The sequence below is a fragment of the Ceratotherium simum genome, chromosome 13 (assembly GCF_057802395.1).
Source record: "Ceratotherium simum simum isolate JZ-2026a chromosome 13, ASM5780239v1, whole genome shotgun sequence".
Classification (NCBI taxonomy): Eukaryota; Metazoa; Chordata; class Mammalia; order Perissodactyla; family Rhinocerotidae; genus Ceratotherium; species Ceratotherium simum.
Window position 1 is genome coordinate 28,094,829 of NC_141912.1, and position 25,115 is coordinate 28,119,943.

Here is a 25,115-nt window from a genome sequence, read left to right on the forward strand (position 1 = left end):
TATTAAGCCTCAAAATGTGAAACCTGAGACCGGAGCTCAGCCTACCGTCCCATCCCCCACCCCAAACCCTGGCACCAAAACTAAGTAAAAATACCAATTCTTTCGGAAACCTTCTAATTTAGAGTTTACATGGGTAAATGCCAATAATTTTTTTTCATGGAACAGAGACCAAAATCACTGTTGATTTCGCTCTGTGGAAGATCATATGTAAACCCTGCTGAGGACGGAGAGGAATAAAATTTTTGAAAAGAAGGGTTACGAGCATAACCGGAGCAAATTATAAACCTGGAGGCAAGATGATTAATTTTCAGATTCTACAAGAACGGGCTGGTGACTGTAACGTAGAAGATGTTTGCCGAATGAGGAAACAAAAACGATGGAGATGCTGGGGATCGAACCCGGGACCTCATGCATGCTAAGCATGCGCTCTACCACTGAGCTACATCCCCACCACACGGGTTTTGGGTTTTCTAAACTGTCTTCATGAAATATAACAGAAATTTACTTCACATTTTTTTAACAAACCTATTTTGTTCTTTTGCAAATGAAGTTAAAATTTTCATCTATTTTGTAGGAATCTATTAACAAGAAATTCTGACTAACCTGTATCTTGCAGACATTCAGTAACTGAGGAGAACACACTGGGCTCAGAAATCTCAGTAAGAAACATTTAGCTTGAAGCTAATAGCAGCCAAGAGATAAATGTACCGGAACGTGCCAGAGGTGCTTAGACTCTCCTTTTCTGAGTGCTTTTCTCTTTTTTCAAAATATATGCGGAACAAAGGAAAGATTCATACAGGAAAGATAAATAACGCTTTGCCCATAACTATCTTTATCTATGCAACCTAGCAAACTACCCCCTCCCCCCATTTCTGCACCCCATTCCCGGACCCCAGAAGCCGCTAGGCACCTCTTCTTAGAAAACAAGGAGCCAACTGAGGGATTTCTGTTATAAAAATAAATTCCTTCCACTCTCAGCAACTGGGAAGACTAAAGGGTCAAGATGATGGATTGCTTCTTGCGGCCTTCTGATCCTCAATTAATCCAAAGAATACGAATCAAATCCAGAGAATCGGAATCTTCAGATCCTGCTCTGATTCTTTGGAACGAAGAGCCAGGAAAGTTGGAAACGTGTTCATTCTAAGATTGAAGGTAAACTTCTGCTTCTGTGGTGCTTTATTTTCTGTAGAGGGAATCGTCCTCTGGACATTCAGACCCCTTTCTCACCAAGGGGTGCAAAGTGAGAAGGTTTTATCCCTGCCTGATTCAGGGAAATCCCCAGATACCGTGACCTGTCAGCAAATCTGGAAGAATGGATAGGAGTGCCAAGTAGAAATAAGGGGAGAGCTGAGGATACAGCATGTGTACAGGCACGGAAGTGTATGTAGTTCAGAACACTTGGAGTTGAGAGGAGGAGCAAGGTGGAGATGAGGCTAGAGAAGCCAGCTTGAAGAGATTACACAGCATTTCTCATCCTTTTACCTTGCTGAGACAACCTATATTTTTTTCACGTAGTAGAGATGATGGGCCCAAAGAGTTTGCATAAATCATGTGTGGTCTAAAATTATTATGATTTTTCCGTTTCCTTTTGCCAGTCATTGTTTTAATGGTAGGTCCATGATGCTTTGGTTGATAAGACATTCTAGGCAGTCTACCTACACACTTCAGATTTTTTTCAGAAACATGAGAGGAGAGCCACATATCTTAGTTTAGCATTGCTATTTGATTTTCAAGGAATCTGGTTTCTGATAACAGTCTGGAATCTTGAGAGAAACAGATTAAAAAATCATCTTTTTTTGTAAATAACAGTTATTTCCCTAAGAGAATTGTGAAAAAAAGGCTCGCTGTGAACATTAGTTATCTATTGCTGAGTAATATTCCAAAATTCCGTGGGTTAAAAAAAAAATGTTTATTATCTCAAAGATTTTGTGGGTCAGGAACTCTGGAGTGGCTTAGCTGAGGTTCTGGCCCCAGATGTCTCATGAAGTTGAGCCCTAGTGTCTACAGGCATGCAGTCCTCTGAAGGGTTGGCTGTGTCTGGAGGATCTACTGCCAAGATGGCTCATTTACACGTGGGTAGGAGGCCTCAGTTCCTCCTCATATACATCTTGGTGACTGATTCAAGTGAGAGGGAACTGTACAAGGGTGTGATTACCAGAAGGTAAGGATCACAGTGGGCCTTCTTGAAGGTTAGCTAAGAAACAGTGTTATTCTTAATTGTATATCAGTGCTTATTATAATATGTGGCATAAGTAAATATTTGAATCATTTTTTTTTTGTTATTGGGAAGGATTCACCCTGAGCTAACATCTGTTGCCAGTCTTCCTCTCTCTCTCTCTTTTTTGTTTCCCTCCCCAAAGCCCCAGTGCAGAGTTGTATATTCTAGTTGTAAGTCCCTCTAGTTCTTCTATGCCAGCCTCCGTCACAGCAGAGCTACTGACAGACCAGTGATGTGGTTCCGCGCCTGGGAACCCAGCCCGCATCAGAAGCAGAGTGAGTTGAATTTTAACCACTGGGCTATCAGGGCTGTCTCTTGAATCATTTTTAAAAAGAGTAAATGAGTGCATGGCCAGAGAGATAGATGCTTGTACAAATGAATAAACAGAAGAATGTTTTCAGTGTTTACTTAGGAGATTTTAAATGTGAGAAATCATGCAATTTGCCTTCAATCCTCTCATTTCCATTAGAAGAAATGGAAAATTTATAAAAATGTATAAGTTATCAAAACTAATCTAAGAAGTTATAGAAAATCTGATTCAATATATAGCCATTTTAAAAGTTGAATCAGGAATTTAAACAAAATTTCCATAAAATATAATTTCCAGTCTGAAGCAATTTTACTAGCATGTTCTATGAAATCTTAAAAGGAAATGATAACCTCTACGTCATACAAAACATTCCAGAAAACAAAAAGCTCTATAAGTTATTTTAGGAGATGAGTATAATATTGATACCAAAACCCAATGGAGAAAACATAAGAAAGAAAAATTAAAAGGTCATTTCACTAATGAACACAGAGGCAAAAACATGTGTAAAAAAACTAGTAAACAGGACTTCCAGTTTCTAGTTTCGTATATAAGGAGCTTAGAATTCACCACTTCATCCTAACAATAAGTAAAAAGCTAAACAGACTGAAAAATCAATAATTCTTCTTGGATTTGTAAGGGAGGTGAAGAAACAGGGCAAACCGCTGCCCCCAAGGTTGGAGAGACACAGGCAAATAAAGGGAATAAAGGCTTACCTGAGCAGTGACTCAGAAGTGGAAACCACAGGGGAACACCAGTGATGGGGTTGGAAAACCTGAACTGTAATTGATGAATTGATGGAGGCTCCATATAGACAAGTCTGATAGCTAAAACTCCAGGGAGACCCAGTCATAGAGGGGCCCTCACACTTTTGTGAGTTTTACCTCTGGGAGCTCAACCAGCTTCTCACAATAAATAGCTAAATATTGGGGGTAAATTCCCTTATGCTTCCAGCAGAGAGGCAAGAAGGGGAACCATTTTGAAATATGCCAGAGTACTCTAGTGTTCTTAACAAGGCCTGCCATCCAGAGAACCACATCCTCTCTAATACCTGTTGTTTCTTGTCTTTTTAATAATAGCCATTCTGACGGGCATGAGGTGATATCTCATTGTGGGTTTAATTTGCATTTCCTCAATAATTAGTGATGTTGAACATCTTTTCATGTGCCTGTTGGCCATGTGCATATTTTCTTTGGAAAAACATCTGTTCAGATCTGCTGCCCATTTTTTAATCAGGTTGTTTGTTTTTTTGTCATTGTTGTTATTAAGTTGTATGGGTTCTTTATATATTTTGGATATTAACCTTTTATTGGATACATGACTTGCAAATATCTTCTCCCAATTGGTAGGTCATCTTTTTATTTTGTTGATTGTTTCTTTTGCTATGCAGAAGTTTTTAGTTTGATGTAGTCCCATTTGTTTATTTTTCTTTTGTTTCCCTTGCCTGAGGAGACATATCCGAAAAGATATTGCTAAGACTCATGTCAAAGAACATACTGCCTATATTTTCTTCTAGGAATTTTATAGTTTCAGATCTTACATTCAAGTCTTTAATCCATTTTGAGTTAATTTTTGTGGATGGTATAAGATAATGGTCTACTTTCATTCTTTTGCATGTGGCTGTCCAGTTTTCCCAGCACCATTTATTGAAGAGACTTTCCTTTCTCCATTGTATGTTCCTGGCTCCTCTGTTGCAAATTAGCTGTCTATAAAAGCATCTGTTTATTTCTGGGCTCTCAGTTCTGTTCCATTGATCTGAGTGTCTGTTTTTCTGCCAGTACATACTGTTTTGGTTACTATACCTTTGTAGTATACTTTGAAATCAGGCAATGTTATGCCTCCAGCTTTGTTCTTTTTTCTCAGGATTGCTTTGTCTATTTGGGGTCTGTTGTTGTTCCATATAAATTTTGGGACTTTTTATTCTATTTCTCTGAAAAATGTCATTGGGATAATGATAAGGATTGCACTGAATCTGTAGCTTGCTTTAGGTAAGTTGTAAATCGTATATCTGATAAGGGGTTAATATTTCAAAAATATAAAGAATTCATACAACTTGAGGAAAAACATTCTGATTAAAAATAGGCAGATGTTCTGAATAGCAAAATAAACAATTAAAACTACATAAAACTAAAAAGCTTCTTCACAGCAAAGGCAAAATGAAAAGGCAACCTACTGAATGGGAGAAAATACTTGCAAAGTATATACCTGATAAAGAGTTAATATCCAAAATACATAACAAACTCATACAACTCACACACACAAATGGCCAACAGGTACATGGAAAGATGCTCAACATCACTAATCATCAGGGAAATACCAATCAAAACCACAATCGGATATCACCTCACACCTGTTAGAATGGCTATCAGCAAATAAACAAGAATGTTGGCAAGGATGTGGAGAAAAGGAGCCCTTGTGCACTGTTGGTGGGAATGTAAATTGGTGCAGCCACTATAGAAAACAATACGGAGGATCCTCAAAAAATTAAAAATAGAACTACCATATGATGCAGCAATCCCGCTTCTGAGTATATACTCTGGATATTGTTATCTATAATAATAAATGTATACTTGACCTTTATCCCTATTGCTAGCATACATAGAGCTCCTAAAACCCTTAGAATTCCCTAAGTAATGAGAGCAACAAAGGTGTTTTTTGTTATGTTAATGAGGTGACATTTGAACAGCACCTAATTTCAGGAGCACGTTGCCAGGAGAACTAGCTCTGTGATTAGAGGACTGGAAATTTCAGTCCCACCAACCTGACCTCTGGAGAGATGAGAGGGGCTGGAGGTTGAATCAACTGCCAATGGCCAATGATTTAATCAATCATGCCTATGTAATGAAGCCTCCATAGAAACTCAAAAGGAGAGGGTTTGGAGAGCCTCTGGGTTGTTGAACACATGGAGATTTGGGATGCATGGTGTGTTCAGAGAGCATGGAACTTCCATGCCCCTTCCCCATAACTTGCCCTATGCATCTCTTCCATCTGGCTGTTCTTGAGTTATATGTTTTTAATACAGTAAGTAGAATGTTTCTCTGAGTAATGTGAGCCATTCTAGCAAGTTAATTAAACCAAAGGAGGGTGAGTCATGGGAACCTCTGATTTATAACCAGGTAACAACCTGAACTTGAACTGGTATCTGAAGGGAGGGGCAGTCTTTTAGGACTGAGCCTTTAACACATAGGATCTTATGCTATCTCCAGGTAGATAGTGTCAAAATTGAGTTGAATAGTAGGACACCCAGCTGGTATACAGAACATTGCTTGTTGGTGTGGAGAAATCCCCCCACACACATATCAGAATTTGGTGGTCAAAACCCACCTTTTAGTTGGTGTCAGAAGTGGGATTTGCTATAGTGTCCCTGGCTCATGGAAACATGTGGTTTGGGAAGAGAAAGAATGAACTGGCAGGGGTGAAGAACCTTTGATTCCTCAGTGGCTGTGTGGTCACCCATGGTATGGAGCAGCAGCTATGCTGCAGTCAGTTACTAAAGGTAAAAGTTACCCATGGTATTTAGAGATGGATCCAACTCCTAGGGAGCTCGTTCATAAGATGCATAAAAAATGCAAAATAATAAGAAAAAGGCAAACTATTCAATCCCTTGGTTATTGTTATCTGTAATAACTAAAAAGAAATTAAAAGAGAATGCTAAGTTGAACCTTGATGTTTGACCAAACTCAAATTTCAGTGAGTCTGAGCTTTGGTCACTGGCCTCAAAGCTGACCTCCAAGGAAAAAATTATACAGCGACAACAGAAAATACCTCTAAGACCTGTGGTCATCAAGAAGGTAGTCAATGTGTAGGAAGGGCAAAACCGAGAAACTATTGAAACCGGTGGGTATAGTGTAAAGGAACTGCCTTATTTTGTAGATCAGTATCATCAACTTCCTGAAGAACCTTTCCTAAAATGGATTGTGAGAGTAACCAATTTTGGGGCTGTATCTTTGCTTTTGAATGCTGCAGAGTGGAAGGGCATATTTGGGTTGATACAGTACCCACAGCTCACCATGGAACAATCACAGATAGTTATATGTGATCCAGACACACAGGAGGTTACTCTTGAGGGAACAGCCAGCCTAGTTTACTGGATAAAAGGCATTGTAAGGTCTGTTTACCTGAGAAGGGGGACTGTCCATCTCCCTCTATGAATGCCAGGTAAAGCACCCCAGCTGAAGCAGCTGGTATGCTTCATATGCAGGCCATGTGGGACTGGCTTTATTATGACCAGGATATTCACCCACTGAATATGCCTATTACCCAGGTCATGCTAAATGCTATTATTACTGCACAAAATTGGGGTTGTCTTGCCCGATGAACATAAACCACCAATTAATTACAGCATCAGCCTTTGGGAAAAGAGATCAGCTTTATTCTGTGAAATCAACTTGCAGGGAGACAGGGGGCACATGCCCAAAGATCTGTCTCCCCGATTCGGCATTTGGGGTGAAATTTAAGAGGTTAGGGAGAACAAGCTGGCACACAGAAATGCTGGTAGTACAGATTTTGATTGGTGGGCTTCAAGCATTTATGGTAAGATTTTAAACATTTATGACAAGGTTCTAAACATTTATGATGAAGTTCTAAACTTTAATGATAGGGTTTTAAACATTTTTGATGAGGTGGGGAAGGAATTTTTAACACGGGACTTTCCTGAATGAGGGACCTCTCGCTCCTGATGAAAGTCCGACTTTCAAGTTCTAGTCGTGTCCTGGTCCTTGGGTTCCAGGGGATGGGGGTGGATTTTTGGTTCTGAGGTCATTTCAGGTCAAGATTTCTTCTTCTGCACATGCTCTGGCGACGTGACTTTGCACATTTTCTGAAAGGCAATTCTTAATCACTCTGTTGAATACAGATGGAGTCCATTGAACTGGTCCTGGAGATCCCGTGGTTACACTGTGATTAAGGGGGGACATTTTGCATGGTCACCCCATATAATCTTATTGCTGCAAAACTGACAAACATTTCAGAAGTCTTATCAAATTTTCTGTCTCAGTTTCCCCTCATGGACCTTACAGATGCTAATAAAAACATTAGGTTAATTAACAAGAGAATGGGAAGATGCCGAGGGAAGAGTCAAAGGACTCTTCCCAACAAGGTGGAAATTTTTTAAAGATTATTAAGAAATAAGGTGAATAAAGCAAATTTTGAAAAGAGTTAAACAAAGAGGAAACAGAAAGGGGAGAGTCACAGGACTTGTTCCACCAGGGTGGAAATCTTTAGATGGGTTCTTAAGAAATTGGCTGAGGGGCCGGCCCTTGGTGTAGCAGTTAAGTACTTGAGTTCCACTGCTGACCGCCTGGGGTTCGGACCCCCGGCGCGCACCAACGCATTGCTTGTCAGGCCATGCTGTGGCGGCCTCTCACATAAAGTGGAGGAAGATATGCATGGATGTTAGCTCAGGGCCAGTCTTCCTCAACAAAAAGGGGAGGATTGGCACGGATGTTAGCTCAGGGCTGATCTTCCTCACGAAAAAAAAAAAAGAAAAGAAATTTGTTGAATAAAATGGACACTGATAGGGTTAAAACAAAAGTTTTAATACAGCACTACCAACAGTTGGGCTGGCCAAAGGGACCCTCAGCTTGTCCCCTATATTAAAGGGCCCCAAACAAGTCCACTCTATTTACCCCCGTTTGGAGAAATTTTTAAAGTTGAAAGGTAGTGATTACCGTGAGAAACCTGCGCAGTTGCTTGGGGCAGTGGTTAAGCAGGTTAATCAAGTTAAAGATTGACAAAAGGGCCTGAGACCCTTAGCTCAATCCCTCCCTGGGGACGCAAAGCCTTTTGCACAAGAGTGGGTAAAATGGTCAGGGGGTGGAGAAGAGAAGTTTCCAGGACTCATTGATATAGGAGTCCCACAAACTATGGTACCAAAAGCCATTGGTGAAGCCCTTACTTCTGCTACAAGTAGATTGAGAGAATGTAAAAATGTAGTGGTTGATAGGATTATGAAAGTTGGAATGTTTAAAAATGCTTTATGTAAAAAAGTTGTGTTTTCCTTACCTGAATGTTTTATTGGAATGGATATTGTGTCTGGCTGGGGAACACTTGCCTTACCCATTATTGTAAAAGCGGAACCTGCGGATGAAGTCCTCCTAATAGAGACTACAGTTAGGAGTTTAAGAGTTGATGGAATTAAGGTAAAAGTTTGTAGGAGAATTGATGTGCTTGAACAGGCCTTAAGTGGTTGCATCCTTTTACCTGATAGTATTATGGGGATAGACATTGTATCTGCCTGGGGAACGTTTCTCCTACCTGGTTTTGTAAAACAGAAGGCATGTAAATCTGTTCTTCAAGCAATGTTAATTGGGCATGCTAAATGGAAACTAGCAAGATTGCCTGAGCCCACACAGTGTAGAATAAAAGCAGGAGTGCTGGTAGAAACAAATTTTCTGTGCAATAATCCTAAGTGGAGCGTAGGCTGGGGTTATGGCAAGAGTCTGTGAGTGCAATGACTACTGGGACATTGGACTACAGAATTTTCATTTGAGGAGCATTTACTGCTTTGCTATTGGACATTACTAACTGCAGCTACCTCTTTGATTGAAGGGCATAAAATGATCTTAAAACTTGAGATACACAAATGCCCTGGGTGATGGCAGAGAAATGCTCTAATGGGGATGGCTATCCCCAGAGAGTTTCATAATAAAATGGAAAAGGTCTATACAGGATCATGCTGCCTGGGGAATGCAAGGAAGAGATATTCACGAGCAGGGAGCATCTTTTCCCCTAGAACTGACTTTGGAACTGTGAAGAGCTGCTGGATTCTATTGTCACTTAGGCAGTGCCCTATAAACAGCTCTCAACTGACCAACAATGAGCTGCCTAGTTTGTGGATGGCAGTTCTGAGGTGAATGCACAGCATTTTCTTTGGAAGGCCACCACTCTGATGCAGGAAGGTAAAAACAAATTACCCTGGATTGCTGAATTGCATGCTGTTTTCCTAGCAGTGATGGAAGAATTGAACAGAGTTAAAATCCCCTATTTTTGGGTTTTTATTGACTTGTGGGTGATGGCCAATGGCCTGGCCAAAAGGTCAGGCAGGAGGGCACTGGAAACCTGGCCTGTTAAATGGATGTCCATATAGGGCACAGCCCTATGGAAATTGGAAAAGTGCATTAAATTGGACATGTTGGTGCCTATTTGAAGAATCCACTTTCAGGTTAAGAAGGTGATTGGAATGGAGAAGCAGATGTCTCCATGTGCTCACTTGAAGTGGCCATCTGGGTCCTTGAAATAAGCGGACATGGGGGCACTGAGGCAACACAGAGATGGGTTGAATCTAGAGATATTCCTCTTACACCTTGAGGCACAAAATGTCAATAAGAACTGTTCTGTCTGTCAGCAAAAGAGTCAGAGACTGCAGATAGCTATATGGCAGATTCCCTGGTGAGAAGGCCCTGAACAGGTCTGGAAAGTCAGACTGATGCTGATCTAGAGCTACTAGCATCAGTCTGACTAGAGGGCTACAAATGGGTCCTGACAAGAGTAGATACTGGCTATGAAATGGGCTTGGCTTACCTAGTGGTAGATGCAAATGCTCAGAGTGCTATAGGAGAATCAGAACAGAAGATACTGCACCGGTTTGGACAGCTGAACATCATTTCTTCAGATCAAGGAACAAACAAACTTTACAGCTCATAATGTCCAATTACCAGAAGAGAGATAGCCTCCTTAGATTAAGGATAGTTTTATAGAGAATTGAAATGGGCAATTAAAACATCAGTTGTCTAAAACAAAGGGAGATAAAAGCAAAAAGGGCTGGCTTACATGCCGGCGTTGGTTGGGGGGGGTGGGCGGTGCTGGTCATAAGAACCTCTGATATGTAGCCAGTTAGTCAGAAGTACAAGTAATGTCCTGGACTTTGTGACTGGCATCTGAAGTGTCAGGAGGTGGGCAGTCTTGTAGGACTAAGCCCTTAACCTGTGGGATCTGATGCTATCTCCGGGTAGATAGTGTCAGAATGGAGTTGAATAATAGGACACCCAGTTGGTGTATGGAGTACTGCTTGTTGGCGTAGGGAAATTCCCCCTTACACACACATTGGAATTTGGTGATCAAAACCACATGTTAGTATCCGAAAGAAATTAAAACAGGATATCAAAAAGATATCTATACTCCCATATTCATTGCAGCATTAATCACATAGCAAGATATGGAAACAACCTAAGTGTCTATCAATGGATGAACGGGTAATGAGCACGTGATATATATATTCAATGAAATATTATTCAGCCATTAGAAAGAAGGAAATCCTGCCATTTGTGACAACATGGACGGACGTTTAGGGCATTATGCTAAGTGAAATAAGCCAGACAGAGAAAGACAAATATTGCATGATATCACTTATATGTGGAATCTAAAAAAAAGTCAAACTGATAGAAACAGAGAGTAGAAAAGTGGTTGCCAGGGGCTGGAGGGTGGAGGAAACACAGAGAGGTTGGTAAAATGGTACAAACTTTCAGATATAAGATGAATAAAGTCTGAGGATCTAATGTAAAACATGGCGACTATATTTGACAACACTGTATTGTGTAATTGAAATTTGCTAAGAGAGTATAACTTAAATGTTCTTACACACACACACATACACATGCAAAAGATAAATATGTGATGTGATGGATGTGTTAATTAACTAGATATAGGAAATCCTTTCCCAATGTATACAAATATCAAATCACCCATGATATATACTTTAAATACCTTACAATTTTATATGTTAATTATACCTCATAAAGATGAAAATAAAAAAAGAAACAATGTGAATGAAACAAATACAAATGAAGGTGCAGATATGTTGTGTTAAATGTTTGAAGGCAGGAGTGGTGCCCACCTTGGCAAACAGACTTTTCAATATGGTAAATGATTCTTAGTAAAGTTACTAACAAAGTATAACATTTCCACAATTTGCAAAGTAGTTGCATTCCTGAATTATCTACCATATATAAAAAGTGTTCAGAAAAAAGGAACTTTGTGTTTATAAATAAAACAAAGTTTCAGAAACTGTAAACAAGTTTGTTTGTATGTTTTGGTTTTTTTATCTGCATGAATTTCCCAGGAAACATATGAAAATCTTGCAGGACACAGGACAATTCTTTGTTATGAGGAATTGCTGTGTACATATGTAAGATATCCTTACCCCTGCCCACTAGATGTCTGTAGCAGCCCCTAGTCTTTATGAAAACTATCCCCTTACAAATGTCCAAGTGGAAATGTCCTCATTGAAAAACACTTATCTAATTCACCAATTGTAATCTATTTCCTTTTTGCCAACAATTGGTCTAGGGATGGGTATGTGACACTGTCTTGGCCAATGCAATATAAATGCAAGACTTTCTGAGGGGTTTCTGGGAAAAGTATTTCTCTTGGTAAAAGAGACATGTGCTAAGGGAGAATGTTCTTTTGCCTTTGCCTTTACTTTCCTGCTTAAAACACTAGAGACAGAAAGCTGGGAGATGCTGTGATCATGAGAAACACACTGCTGACACTTGAAGATGGCAGAATGGAAAGACAAAAGGAGCTGGGTCCTTGATAATATTGTTGAACTGCTTCATCAACCCTTCCTTCAGACCTCTTGTTATGTACAACTAACAAACCATTCTTATTTAAACTGATAGTTGGGTTTTCTGTTCCTTGAAGCAGAAAATATTGTAACTGAAACTAAGGATTTTACGTAGGGAATTGACACAATGTGATATAAAATTTTCAAAGATAATTCTGGCTGCTTGTGGCATACACATTTTAGAGAGATTAGAGATGACAGTTTAGAGACTAGTTAGGAGGCTATTACAGTAATCTTGGCAAGAGAATATGATGTCTATTGGACTATAAGCTGATTTAGTGCAGGGAGTTTGTCTATTTGTTCACTATTGTATCTACAGTCCCTAGAACGGTGTCTGGCAAATAGCTAATGCTTGATCAATATTTTTTGAATAAATTTTTCAGTCTAGGTAGTTTAAAATGGAAGAGAGAAGTGGGTAGATAGAGTACACTTTTGAGGTAAAATAGACTTGGTGTTGTATTGGAGGGGAGGTGCAAAAGATAACACCCAGGTTAGAGGTTGAGCAACTGAGAGGATAGTGGTGCCCATTTATCAAGGTTAAAAAGAGTAAAGAGAAGTTTGGGGGGAAAGGAAAAACAAAGCTTTCATTTTGACCATGTTAAGTTAGAGATGGCTATTAGCTATCCATGTGGAGATATTAAGTAGGCAGCAAAATTTGTAAGTCTGCATTTCTGGGAGAGATCAAATCTAGATAGATTTTCTTGACTTTGTCATGATATTGATGAGATCCACTAAGAAGGATGTGTGTAGAGGGGAAAAAGGGACACAAGGACAGATCTCTGAGATCCTCTAGCATTTATAAGTCAAGTGGAGGAGGAGAAGCCAGCAAATGAATCTGAGAGGAAGCATTCAGAGATGTAAAGGGAAAAGTAAAAAGGTAATGACTCACAGAAGCCCAGAGAAGAGAGTGTTTTCACTAAGAATGAGTGGCCATTTATTCAACATAGTATTGGAAGTCCTAGCCAAGGCAATTAGGCAATAAGAAGAAATAAAAGGCATCCAAATTGGAAAGGAAGAAGTAAAACTATTACTATTTGCAGATGATATGTTATTAAATATAGAAAACCCTAAAGACTCCACCAAAAACTGTTAGAACTGACAAACAAATTCTGTAAAGTTGCAGGATACAAAATCAATATACAAAATCTGTTGCATTTCTACATACTAATAACAAACTATTGGAAAGAGAAATTAAGAAAACAATCTCATTTACAATTACATCAAAAAGAATAAAATACCTAAGAAGAAATTGAACTGAGGAAGTGAAAGATCTGTACACTAAAAACTATAAAACATTTATGAAAGAAATTGAAAAAGACACCAAAAAAAGGAAAGATATTCCATATTCATGGATTGGAAGAATTAATTTTGTTAAAATGTCCATATTACCCAAAGCAGTCTACATACTCAGTGGAATCCCTATCAAAGTTCTAATGGCATTTTTCACAAAACTAGAACAAACAATCCTAAAATTTGTATGGAACCACCAAAACCCTGAATACTCGAAACAATCTTGAAAAAGAACAAAGCTGGAGGCATCATGCTCCCTGATTTCAAACTATATTACAAAGTTATAGTAATCAAAACAGTATGGTATTGGCATAAAAAAAGACACATTGATCAATGGAACAGAATAGAAAGCCCAGAAATAAACTCATGCATATATGGTCAATTAATTTATGACAAAGGAGCCAAGAAAGTGCAATGGCAAAAGGACAGTCTCTTCAATAAATGGTGTCAGCCACATGCAAAAGAACAAAACTAGACTACTATCTTACATCATACACGAAAATTAACCCAAAATACATTAAAGACTTGAATGTAAGATCTGAAACCAGAAAACTAGAAGAAAACGTAGGCAGTAAGCTCCTTGACATTGGTTTTGACAATGATTTTTTTTGGATCTGACTCTGAAAGCAAAGGCAACAAGAGCAAAATAAACAAGAGGGACTACATCAAACTAAACATCAAAGGAAATCAATAAAAGGAAAAGGCAATCTACTGAATGGGAGAAAATGTTTGCAAATCATATATCTCATGAGGAGTTAATATCAAAAATATATAAAGAACTCATCCAACTCAATAGCAAAAAACAATCAGATTAAAAAATGGGCAGGGGGTCTGAATAGACATTTTTTCTAAATAAGACATATAGGTGGCCAATGAATACATGAAAAGATGCTCAACATCACTAATCATCAAGGAAACGCAAATCAAAATCACAATGAGATATCACCTCACATCTGTTAGAAAGGCTATTATCAACAAGACTAGAAATAGCAATAGTTGGCAAGGATGTGGAGAAAAGGGATCTCTCGTGCACTGTTGGTGAGAATGTAAATTGGTGCAGCCACTATGAAAAATAGTATGGAGATTTCTCAAAAAAGTAAGATTAGAATTACCATATGATCCAGAAATTCCACTCTGGGTATTTATCTGAAGAAAACAAAAACATTAATTCAAAAAGATATATGCATCCCCACATTCATTGCAGCCCTATTTATAATAGCCTAGATATGGAAACAGCCTAAGTGTCCATCAATGGATGAAACGATAAAGGAGACGTGGTATATATATACAATGGAATACTATTCAGCCACAAAAAAAGAATGAAATCTTGCCATTTGCAACAACATGGGTGGATCTTGAGGGCATTATGCTAAGTGAAATAAGTCAGATAGAGAAAGACAAATACTGTATGATCTCACTTACATGTGGAATGAAAACAAACACAAAATCAAGCTTATAGATATAGAGAACAGATTAGTTGTTTCCAGAGGCAGCGGGTAGGGAGTCAAGGGAGTCAAAAGGTACAAACTTCCAGTTATAAAATAAATAAGTCATGGGGATGTAGTGTACAGCATAGTGACTATAGTTAATAATATTGTATTGCATATTTGAAAATTGCTAAGAGAGTAGATCTTAAAAATCCTTATCACAAGAACAAAAGTTTTTTTTTTGTAACTATGTATGGTGATGGATGTTAACTAGACTTGTGGTGATCATTTTGCAATATACAAATGTTAATCATATACACCTGAAAGTAATAAAATAAAAGAAATGTGATATGTCAATTATACCTCAATAAAAAAATATGAAAAAGAAAACAGAAGAAAAAGGAATGAATGTCCAACTGCTTTAAATACAGATCAAGTGTAATAGACACAAAGATGTGAGCTCATTGATTCCTGTGAACTGTCATCATGGAGCTCATTGACTACTTAGAATTCAATTGAAAAAGAGAGAATAGAAGCCCTGGTGGAGTACTTTGTGGAAACAATGAGGTAAAGAAGAGGAGACATCAATTAAAAACAATTCTTTTGAGAAATTTTTATCATGAAAAAGAGCAGAGATATAGTCAATTGAGCTTTGACAAAGGAGCTAAGGCAATACAATGGAGAAAGGGTGGTCTCTTCAACAAACGGTGCTGGAACAACTGGGACTTTCACATGCAAAATAATGAATCAACACAAACCTTATACCTTTCACAAAAATTAACTCAAAATGGATCATATACTTAATTGTAAGTCTCAAAATTATAAAACTCCTTGAAAATAACATAGGAGAAAATCTAGGTAATCTTGGGTTTGGCAAAAGCACAATCCATGAAAAAAAAATTGATAAATTCGATGTCATTAAATTTTAAAACTTCTATTCCATGAACGACACTGCTAAGAGAATGAGAAGACAAGCCATACATTGGGAGAAAATATTTGCAAAACGCATACCTGATAAATGACTCATATCCACCATATACAAAGAACTCTTAAAACTGGACAATAAGAAAACAAACATCCCAATTTAAAAGTAGGCAAAAGATCTTAAGAGATACCCACAAAGAAGATATACAGACAGCAAATAAGCATATTAAAAGATGCTTGGTATCATTTGTCATTAGGGAATTGCAAATTAAAACAACAATGAAATACTACCACAAACCTATTAGAATGACCAAAATCCAGTACATTGGCAATACCAAAGGCTGGGGAGTATGTGGAACAATGGGAACTCTCATTTGTTGCTGGTGGGATTGCAAAATGGTACAACCACTTTGGAAGACAGTTTGGTGATTTCTTACAAAACTAAACATACTCTGACTATATGATTCAGCAGTCATACTCCTTGGAATTTACCCAAATGAATTTGAAATTTACATCCCCACTAAAACCTGCACACAGATGTTTACAACAGCTTTATTCATAACTGCCAAAACTTGGAAGCAACCAAGATGTCCTTCAATAGGTGAAAGGATAGACAAACTGTGCTACATCCATGTAATGGAACATTATTCAAGCTAAAAAGAAATGTCCTATCAAGCCAAGAAAAGACATTGAAGAATGAATCTTAAATATGTATTACTAAGTGAAAGAAGCCAATCTGAAAAGGCTACATACTATATGACTGCAACCATATTGCATTCTAAAAAAGGCACAATTATGGAGACAGTAAAAAGATCATTGGCTGCCAGGGGTTCAGGGAGACAGAGGATTGATGAACATGTAGAGCAGAGGGGATTTTTAGGGCAGTGAAATGGTTCTATATGATACTGTGATAGTGGATACATGTCATTATACCTATGTCAAAACCCATAGGATGTACGACGCAAAGAAGGAACCCGAATGTAAACTATGGACTTTAGTTAATAATGTATCAATATTGGCTCATCAATTGTAACAAAGATACCATACTAATATAAGATGTTAGATAATATTAGGAGAAATTTGCAGGGGAGGGGGAGCTAAAAGGATATATAGGAACTTTCTGTACTTTCTGCTCACTTTTTCTGTAAACCTAAAATTGTCTCTACAAAATAAAGTCCATTAGTTAAAAAAAGAAAAAAAGAAAGAGCAGAATATGAAGCAGTATCTAGAAGGAAATGTAGAGTTAGTGGAGTTTTGTTTTGTTTTGTTTTTCTTTGCAATTTTCCCTTTGTTTTTTGTTTGGTTTTGGTTTGTTTTTCGGTAAGAGTATGAGAGCACATATTTATGCAGAGAGAAATTGATAAGGCAGAAAAATAAATAAATAATTACGGGAGAATATCTCTTCAGAACTAAGGAGAAAGGAGGATCAGGAACACAAGTAGAACTTTCCAAAGAAGCTAATATACTTGGACCACAATAACACCAGAGAAGCAGAATATATCTTTATAGATATGCATAATAGGAAGATAAGGAGCTTTCGACCTGATTGCTTCTATTTTTTTCAGTGATATATGTAGCTAGGGCGTCAATTGAGTATGAAGGGTAGAGGGAAAAAAAGTAGGAGATTTAAGAGTAAAAGTCAAATGAGTCTGATGTGTTTTGTCCAACACCACCAAGTTATTCTCCAATTCTCAGTGGACACTGACTAGGTGTCCTACAAATTTAATTCAATTTTAACACTACCTACCTGGAGATAGCGTCAGATCCCATAGGCTAAAGGCTCAGTCCCACAAGATTGCCCCCACTTCAGATGCCAAAAACAAGTCCAGGTTGTTACTTGTGTTTCTGACTGACTGGCTACAAACTGGAGGTTCCCATGACCTCCTCCTTGGATTCAATTAATTTGCTAAAGCAGGTCACAGAACTCAGAGAAACATCTGCTTATATTTTTACCAGTTTATTATATAGGCTATAATAAAGGATACAGATGACTAGCCAGATGAAGAGGTACATAGGATGAGTTCTGGAAGGGTCCTGAGCACAGGAGCTTCTGTCCTCACGGAACTGGGGTGCACCAACCTCCTGGCATGTGGGTGCATTCACCAAGATGGAAACTCATCAAATCTCTTTGTTCAAGAATTTTTATAGAGTTAATCTCCAGCCCCCATTTTCCCTGAGCCTGGTGGGTAGGACTGAAAGTTGCAACCCTATAATCACTCAATCTTTCTGGTGACCAACTCCATCCTAAGGCCATCTAGGGGCTGCACTCTAAGCCACTTCATTACCATAAACTCAGGTGTGCTCAAAAAGGGGCTCCTTCTGAGTAATAAAAGACACTCCTGTTATTTAGGAAATTGCAGGGGTTTTAGGTGCTATATGCTAAGAACCTGGGACAGAGACCAAATATATTTCCTATTATGCCACAAAGAGAAATAGCCATTGTTAAGAGAGGGAAAGCAAATTCACTAGGGAACAATATTGGGATTGTCAGGCAGCATTGTCTACCTATTTAATATTTATTGCTGTGAATTTAGAATGAGTCCTATAAGGGTGGTTGGGTGTTCTTCTTTGGAAAATTTTGGCTTCTCAGGCATTGGCATGAAATAGGTGCATAGTTAGTTTTAACGTTGATTGAATACCTTGCCAAAAATCCTAATGCAAGAAGACAAAGGAAGTTGACTTATGGATATTTACAAAGAGTTTGAAAAATTGCTGGAGATTCAAACTAGAGTAAATGATTGGGAAAGTAGTGTATGGTTCTGAGAGATAATGGACGGTAGCATTGAGAGTCCTTAGTGATTGATTAGATACACGTGGGAAGAACAGGGCACTGTGCCTATGGAATAATGAAGTGGAGATGTGCTGTAAGCTATATCGATTTGACTCGTGAGAGTGATAGAGACTAAAGATGTATATTTGAGATATTAGCTTATAGAGGATATTTAGAGTAATTGTATATAAGAACGCTTAGGGGCCGCCCCGTGGCTTAGCGGTTAAGTGTGTGCGCTCCGCTAGTGGCCGCCGGGGTTCGGATCCTGGGCACGTGGCAGGGTTCAGATCCTGGGTGCGAGCGGATGCACGGCTTGTCCAGCCATGCTGAGGCATCGTCCCACATACAGCAACTAGAAGGATGTGCAACCATGACATACAACTATCTACTGGGGCTTTGGGGGAAAAAAGGAGGAGGACTGGCAGTAGATGTTAGCTCAGAGCCGGTCTTCTTCAGCAAAAGGAGGAGGATTGGCATGGTTGTTAGCTCAGGGCTGATCTTCCTCACAAAAAATAAATAAATAAAAATTAAAATTAAAATAAATAAATTTAAAAAATTAGAAAAAAAGAATGCTTAGGAAGAATGTGTAGAGTTTGAAGAAAGAATGTCTATGTCTGAACTCTGAAAAACATCAACATTTAGCCAAAAAAAGAAGAATCTTACAAGTAACTTAGGTGAAATCAATACAATCTGTTACCTTTGAAAGACAGGGAAAAGTGTTTCAGATGAATTCTCATTAGGTCAAATACTGAAATGTGTCTCATAAGGTGAAGACTAATATGTCTATCATATTAGAGACAAGTGAATCACTGGTGTCTCTGGTAACCAATTCACTAGGTTTCTAGGAGTCAAGATCATATTCAGAGGGTTGAGAGGAGAGAGTGAGATGAGAAATGAAGACACAGTGAAGAGACATATGTCTCAAGAAATGTGGCTGGAATTGAGAGAGAAGTGAGAGTGGTGGCTGTAAGAAAACATGGAGCCACGGGAGATTTTTGATATGGAAGAAACTTAAACCATTTTAAATAATAATGAGAAGAAGCCAGTTGAGAGGGAGAGGTTGAAGATATGACAGAGTAAGAATAATTGATAGAGCAAGGTCCCTGTGAAAGCAGGCCATGATGGCCTGACCACAGTTGGAGGACTAGCCCTAGATGAGTAGAAATCTTGCCACTAGAAGTATAACATAAAGACCAGCAGCATCGGCATCACCTTGGACCTAGTTATAAACCTAGAATCTCAGGCCTCACCCCAGACCTGTGGAATTTTCATTTTAGCAAAATTCACAGATGATTTCATACGGACATTCAAGCTTGAGTAGCACTAAGACAAGGTATATTTCTTCCATTTTACCAGACCGTAATGAAAAAAGGATGAATACACATATAAGCACATTTTTTAACTTGGTGAAGGAAGTTAAGATAGCCTTTATTTGATGGCATTTTTATGTTTAAAGTAGGAAGCAAAGTCAGCTGAAGGGACAGAAAGTAGGATTAGACATTTCAAGAGAGTGAATAATTTTTGAAGTAGCTACTGTAAATCCTATTGGGGAAATACAGAAGGAGAGTAGAGTAACATTAAAGGTAACAAATAAGTCACCTCCCCTCTCTGCGTTTCAGTTTCCTTGCCTCTGAAATGAAGGGTTGGACTGAACTTCCTTGAAGTCCTATCCAGACTCAAAGTAACAAAGGCCATAATGATTCCGCTAATCTTGCTCCTCCTCTCCTCTCTGAAGATGACACCAAGTTGAATCCCTGTGCAGGAGGAGATGATGAGTGTAGAACTGCCTCTTGGACCCATCACCTGGCCTCTTTGCTTTTATTCTGAATGGGTGAGGGGAGAAGCAACAGCAGCCTGAGCTTCCCAGAACTTGTGCTCGGTGGGAGGACGGGAGAATTGGGGCACAGGCCTCCTAGACTAGGTATGGAAGGCCTAGTTAATATTTAGAGCGGCACTAATCTTCATAGAGATGTGATATTCTCTAGCAGTATTCAGCAGTCTTTGTACAGTGAATAAGAAGACACATTTGGAATCATCTACAGTTAGACTTCTGAGGGAGGATGTTCAGTATGAAACAAAGGAGTCTGAGGACATTGTCAAAATGTGGTTGAAGGGAAGGATCAAAAAGTCTAAGATGGGCGCTGGCCTGGGGCATGGCATTAGTGGTTAAGTCTGGCGTGCTCTGCTTCGTTGCCCTGGGTTCCAGGTTTGGATCTCGGGAGCAGACCTACGCCAGTCATTAAGGCATGCTGTGGCAGCGACCCATATACAAAACAGAGGAAGATTGGCACAGATGTTAGCTCAGGGCTAGTCTTCCTCACAGACCGGGTGATTTATAAACAACAGAAATTTATTTCTTACAGTTCTGGAGGTTGCGATATCCAAGATCAAGTTTTAGTGTCTGTTGAGAACCCACTTTCTGGTTCATAGATAGCCATCTTTTTGCTGTGTCCTTACATGGAGGAAGGGATGAGGCAGCTCTCTGGGGTCTCTTTTATAAGAACACTAATCCCATTGATGAGAGCTCCACCCTCATGACCTAGTCACCTCCCAAAGGCCCCATCTCCTAATACTGTCACATTAAGGATAAGGTTTCAACATATGAATTTTCGGAGGACACAAACTTTCAGTTTATAACAATATGGAAGGAAGAAAAGGTAGGAACAGAAGATTTATGAAGAGAAAGAAACGTTAAGGAAATGAAAGTTTCAATTCAGTAGAAAAACAGAAGTTGTAGAAGTAACTGGATGAGGTCGCTAGAAAAGATAGGAGACTAGGATTGGTGAGTAGGATACTGTGGTAGGCAGAAAAATACCCCCTCCCCCACCCCGAAAGATGTTTATGTCCTAATTCCCAAACCTGTGAATATGTTATTTACATGGCAAAGGGGATTTGGAAGATTGATTGATTTAAGGATCTTGAGATGGAGAGACTATTCTGGATTATTCAGGAAGGCCCAATGTAATCACAAGGGTCCTTATAAGTGAAAGAGAGAGTCAGGAGGATCAGAGAGAGATTTGAAGCTGCTACTCTGCTGGCTTTGAAGATGGGGAAAGAAATCACAAGCCAAAGAATACAGGCAGCCTCCAAAAGCTGGAAAAGACAAGGGAACTGATCCTTAGAGCCTCCAGAAGGAACGCAGCCCTGCTGACACCCTGGTGTTAGCCCAGTGGAACACATTCCAAACTTCTGACCTCCAGAAGTGTAAAATCTTAAATGTCTGTTTTTTTAAGACACTAAATTTGAGGCAACTCTAGGGAAATAATACAGATATTAATATTATTAATAATTATAGCAGCTAACATTCATTGAGCACATATATTGTTCCAAGGCATGGTCTGAAGTGCTCTTATAAGTTTTAACTAACTTATGCCTTATATTATATATATAAGATTTATTGAGTTCTTACTATGAATCAGTTATTGTGCTAAGTACATTAAATGTATTATTTTATTTAATATCCACAGAGTCTTGTGAGTTCGCATCATTATTTACCCCATTTTACACATGATAAAACTGAGGCTTAAATCAATTAAATGGTCTGCCTCAGATCTCACAGTAGTAGAGAAGCTGAGATTTAAAGCTTAGCACTGTGACTCCAGAGCCCATGTTCTTAAAAATTACTCTGTACTGCAAGGCTTTATTATTTTGCATAATACTGATTCATGATAATGTCCAGAGGATGGCCATGAGTGTGACTGGCTAAAGTAGAGTGGAAATAAAGCTTATTAGGAAAAGAGAGATCAAAGGAATGAGAAGCTGGGATGCTGATGATCTGTCCTCAAGGTTGCTGAAATCACCAAGAGTGAGTGGACGGAACTAGGCACCAAAGTCTCCATTAAATTAGGAAGAATCTTCTTGATGAGAAATGTGAGATAATTGTATAGACCATGGACTCCAAGAGATAGAGATTTTAAAATGCAAATAGAAATGCAATGGTTTGGAAACTGAAATGTGGCCTCAGGAAGGTGCCCACCCATCTCCTGATCCTAAAGTTGAAGAACATGTAGTTTCTACTTGAAATAGCAATGTCACTAGGGAAATCCAAGTTTAAGTAAATGCAGGAAAACTTGGCTAAATGGTTGAAGAAGGTGGGTTGTAAACCATGGAAACATGAGTTACAAACAGTGAAGCTGAATTATTCAGGAGAGACAAGTTGAAAGTTTACGTCATTGAAATGGAAGGATAGAGGGGCATGTATCTCCTGGAAGGTATAGGAGAGGGTAGAGAATTGAAAAGTTTTGTCTGGAGTGGTAAACTGGGACAGCAAGAATGTATGACAGTGAGTTTAGCTGGTCAAATGGTTTCCAAGTGAATTAAACATTCCCCATAATCCAAAAGGTCTCATTGGAAGTGAAAAATGGGTAAAAAAGAGTGGTTAATTGAGAAATTAAAAGATTGGGACAGGCAGGGCTCTTAGAATTTAGCTTCATCCTTGAGGTGAATCCTGCTAGATCTCAATCTCTTGGGAAAAAAGTCAGCTGTATTAGTGTTCAGACCTTTGGGAGAGTTCAAGTCTCTGACTACTCTTACTCTGAGCTTCCTAAGGAACAGTCATAGGACAATCTTTATGCTCTGAAAGTTACTCCTCGGTGAAGGTCCCCACGACAACTCAGCTGAATTCTTGCTATAATAACTGAACTAGTCCTGTTTTCATGTCATTTCACCACTATTCCTAACCCATTTTCCACATTATTTACAGAATTAGCTTTGTAAAATTAAAATCTGATTGTGATAATCTCTTGTTTGTAATGCTTCACTGTCTCCTCATTGCCTACTGAGTCCTCTAGGAAGGCATGCATAGGGACAGTGTCATTAGCAACTTTTTTTTTTTTTGGTAGTTGCACTCCTTTATCATGTTTAGGAAATATGGCATTTTTAGAGTCAGATGCTTGCTTTCTGAGGCAACCGGCATTGATCTGGCCAAGTAGATATTCTTTTCCACTTAAGTTAACCGTATTCAGTGTCAGCTTTTTGCAACCAAGAACACTGATTGATACAGAGTTCAAAACCCTTGATGGGTTATATATTTCTGTATCTCCTACATCATCTCCTATGTTTCTCTATCTCATCCTGTGTCCCAGCCATATGTAACAAACTAAAACTTCCAACGTTTTGTATCATGTCTTCATGCCACATGCATGATGTTTATTATGACTAGAATAACACTACGATCCTCATTTCTGGGTATAAACCTCCCATTTATTCTTTAATACACATGGTAAGTGTCTCTTCATTTATGAAGCTTTCCCTGACCCAGCTCCTCAAGAAGAGTTGATCCTACCTCTTCCTTTTCCCCATGTATCTTTTACAAACCTCCAATATGCTAATTATGATACAGAGATGCAAAATATTGTTTATATGCCTCTTAGTTGTGTCCTCTAATTTAGCGCAATTACATAGTAACATAGAGAATCCACCCAACAAATGTTTATTAAATAAATTATTGGATTTCTTCTTAAGGGCAGAGAAATACATGTTGCACTTTTAAGTGTATTTTAAAATGTGAACAGAAACAATACAGTAAATCATTATTATATTACCAATCTTACCAAGTTCTCAACTGAATCAAGGAATGAACTAACTGCAATGCAGAAGTCACACAAGGCAAAAAATTCGTTTAATTACGGTTGCCCAGAATGCAACCTCAATTGGATCCTCAGTGCTGTCAGGTAATCTTTTATGGGTTTCTAACCAAGTCTACCTTCCATTTCCACACGTTATTCCTAACCTTTAGTATTTTCCCAGACCCCCTATGCTGGACAATGAACAGCTCTCCTGCACAGAAACCTTGAGTAAAGCCAAAGATGCAATAAGAAATAAGATGGTAAATTCTTCTTATGGTCCTAGGGTGGGCTCTTGAATATTGATATGCAACTACCACATCATTACTAAAAAAGCACGCTACCTTCCCCTCACCCTAAAAAAAATTTCTAAGAGATATTTTAGTTTTACTGGTTATTTTCCAGTGAAAAGTGGAAATGGATAGGACCTCATTTAATTGAGCTAAATCATTCTTTGATGTGCAGCTGTAGTCCCTCTTTCTGGATGGGTTCATAGGATGGATTTACTTCTGAATTTTCCCTCTGGCTTTAGTACTGCTCACTGCATAATAAAACACCCCAGAGAAGTTTCCAGGAAGCAGGGAATATGGCGGTGGTTAGCTAATCACATGGAAGAATAGTAAACATACAGATGAGAAATAACTCTATTTAAAAAAAAAATTATAATGGCAAAAGTGAGAAAGGACTTAAATATTTTATTTAATAATTGTAAGTCAGATACTGATTAGACAGAGAAAACGGAACGAGACTACTTTGGAGATGCCGGGGATCGAACCCGGGGCCTCATACATGCGAAGCATGCGCTCTACCACTGAGCTACATCCCCTGACGAAGGACGGTTGCCAGGTAGCATTCCTGTCCTGATAAAATCTAGAAGCATTTAGAATAATTATTTTGTGTTCAACCAGAGAGTGGCCATCTTCGAGAATGAATTACACCTAAAACTTCGTTCGGATTACTTCCAAGTAGCCTCCTTCCGAGACGCACCAACAACATCCAGCTCAGTATCGTTTCTGAGAGCAGAGCACAATTTTAGTAGCTTCAGCACAATTG

The 25,115-nt window shown here is 38.7% G+C and overlaps 2 non-coding genes across 2 annotated transcripts; both read right to left on the bottom strand.

The window, feature by feature from the left end:
• Positions 1–377: 377 nt before the first annotated feature.
• TRNAA-AGC (transfer RNA alanine (anticodon AGC)) lies at positions 378–449 on the bottom strand. Its single transcript has one exon. It is a non-coding gene; the product is annotated as a tRNA-Ala (tRNA).
• A 24,367-nt stretch (positions 450–24,816) lies between these two features.
• On the bottom strand, positions 24,817–24,888 carry TRNAA-CGC (transfer RNA alanine (anticodon CGC)). The gene has a single exon. It is a non-coding gene; the product is annotated as a tRNA-Ala (tRNA).
• Positions 24,889–25,115: the final 227 nt, after the last annotated feature.